The sequence below is a fragment of the Neoarius graeffei genome, chromosome 1 (assembly GCF_027579695.1).
Source record: "Neoarius graeffei isolate fNeoGra1 chromosome 1, fNeoGra1.pri, whole genome shotgun sequence".
Classification (NCBI taxonomy): Eukaryota; Metazoa; Chordata; class Actinopteri; order Siluriformes; family Ariidae; genus Neoarius; species Neoarius graeffei.
In genome coordinates, this window is record NC_083569.1 from 21,949,644 (window position 1) to 21,952,031 (window position 2,388).

The following is a 2,388-nucleotide window of genomic DNA, read 5'->3' on the forward strand; positions in this document are numbered from 1 at the left end:
TACTTTTTGAGTGGGCAGCCACTCAAAAATAGCTAGTCTCGTTCCTCAGCCGTCTCTCATCTCCACGACAGTAACTTCTTTTGTGTTTGCTCAGTTTGAAATAATTTGCTGGGTCTGCACCAAAGTCAAATGCTTGCAACATAATGACATTTCAGTATTATGGGTAGACCATAATATTGGTGTGTGTATAGTGTATACTATGTGTATAGTGATTGGTCTAACGGTAAAATAGCACGAATGCTCAAGAACTTTTTTGATATGTTGAAGGTTATAATTTAACTTGGCAACAGAATGTGTCTGAATTCTGATTGGTTGTTGTTATATTATTGCCCTTCTATTGTGTCCTTGAGCCCAGAGTGGAGGGGGGAGGGAGGGACAGGGTTCTGCAGAATCGCACATAGTGTTCTGGTCGAGGGAAATTGTGTAAAATATGTTTCTTCAATTCAGTACGCGCTTAAAAAAGTTTTTAAAAGAGAGGCGGAGGAACCAAACATTTCTGATCAAGAAGGCGGAGGCTGTTTTGCTGATTCCGTGAAAATGTTTGATTTGATTAAAAGGTGTCTGGGCCGCGAACAATGTCCACATCACCATCGGGTTGTTGTTGTTTGCACGTGTCATGTTACAGGAACTGGGTCAGGGCTCTGCAGGTCTTAACTGAAGCGCTTTAAATTCAGGGTTAGCGGGCTGCTAAAGTTTGCAGGCACTTCACAAGCAAGACTCAGTGCAATATTAGCCAACATTAGCACAATCTGATATGATTTAATAATGTCTTTGTGACCTTAATGAACTCCAGTTGTTGTCGGATTGTTATTTACATGCCACACAAACTTAGAAAACAGTCATATTCATCTGTTGTCGTTTTTACACACTGAATCCGAACTGTTGTTCACGGATTCATTTTACGTGCTAATCTAACGCTACATTCCTCAAGGACAGTTTGCTTGCGAGCAACCGCTCACTGCACTGCAACCGCACTTGCTAATTGACATGGGCTTGCTGTTTTTGTGACCACGCCCCCAGAGTGAATATTCATGAGTGAATTGGGCGTGGTGTTTCGCCCAGTGGAAACCTACAGTAACCCTTTGTGTCCCGCGCACGGGGCGGGATTTTTTTCTTCAATCAGAAATATTGGTAGGGACACGCCCATACCACCCACACCCAATTCTACACCTGTGTTGTTGAGCATGGAGAAAACCAGAAAATAGGGAAAAAGTTAGGGCAGGTAAAATAAAGATTTTTTTCTTTCTTTTCTAAAATAAGGTAACTATTCCTAAATCTAGTATAATACCACATGAGCATATAGAATAAAAGAACCAAATTCCTATTTTAACTCACTACTCTAAAAAACCCATTCATCAATTTCATTTAAAAAGAGTGTGTTAAATAAAGAAAAAAAACCTTTTTTTAACAAAGGTACCATTCCTGGAGGTACTATAACATCATGTTGATGGCTGTAGCCAAAAGAACAAGCCCCTATTCCAACCAACCATTCTAAAAAAAAATCGCTTGATATAGCATCCTTATTTAGAGAACATATCAGATATTAAATTGATAAGAACACCTACTACACTTGATCTGAACCAAAAGGCTGAGAAGTGATAATTTACTGCAGTCAATAGCTTTAAATATACCACTTCCAAATATTAAAATCCAGAAAGGTAAACACAGGTAGACTCCGCCACCAACAGCTGGATCCTTTTGAAGAGAGACATCGGCTTGTGGGGTGTATGAGAGAGGCGAGTGCTTCAACGCATAAAGATCAATAGTTCTAACATTTGTTGACCAAAAATGTTCAGCTATGTCAGAGCAAAGCCTGCAAAAATATGTTGAACTCATTAACATTTCTCTCCACAGAAATCTTTAGTAAAAGGCAAAAGATTCATGCGTCAATGAAGAGAAACCTGATCTACACTTAACACTGGATCAGGTTAGTGACACTGGATTGGAGGTGCAGAAAGCTGGTATAGGGTAAGGTGGCCTGGGCCAATCTCTTACACCTTTACAGCTTTGCTAGCGATTGCACACAGACAGAGAAATGTCTGACCAATGAACTTTTTTGAAAGAAAGATAGATAGATAGATAGATAGATAGATAGATAGATAAGCAAGCAGGGTGTGGTGGTGTTGAATTTTGAAAAGGAACAGTTGAGTGCTGTGCGATCTGTCCAATATCACGGATGTAGGCCTATAAATTAAATATGAAAACATCAGCTGGAGTTTGATTATTGACAGGAACGCTGTTGACCCCAGCAGTAAGTGCTTTCCATACCACATTTTCCTGCCTTCCTGTGATGCTACTATTCAGGCTGCCAAATAGAAATAATTTATTCCATTGGATTTGTGATGTTAAAGCTTCTATTCTGAGGGCAGATAAGTTTCTCTTCTTGAC

The 2,388-nt window shown here is 39.7% G+C and overlaps 2 non-coding genes across 2 annotated transcripts; both read right to left on the bottom strand.

Annotated features, from left to right (window-relative positions):
• Positions 1–1,408: 1,408 nt before the first annotated feature.
• LOC132897772 (U2 spliceosomal RNA) lies at positions 1,409–1,600 on the bottom strand. Its single transcript, XR_009656376.1, has one exon. It is a non-coding gene; the product is annotated as a U2 spliceosomal RNA (small nuclear RNA).
• Positions 1,601–1,794: 194 nt separating this feature from the next.
• Positions 1,795–1,909, bottom strand: LOC132895744 (U5 spliceosomal RNA). The gene has a single exon (XR_009655826.1). It is a non-coding gene; the product is annotated as a U5 spliceosomal RNA (small nuclear RNA).
• Between the last annotated feature and the right edge of the window lie 479 nt (positions 1,910–2,388).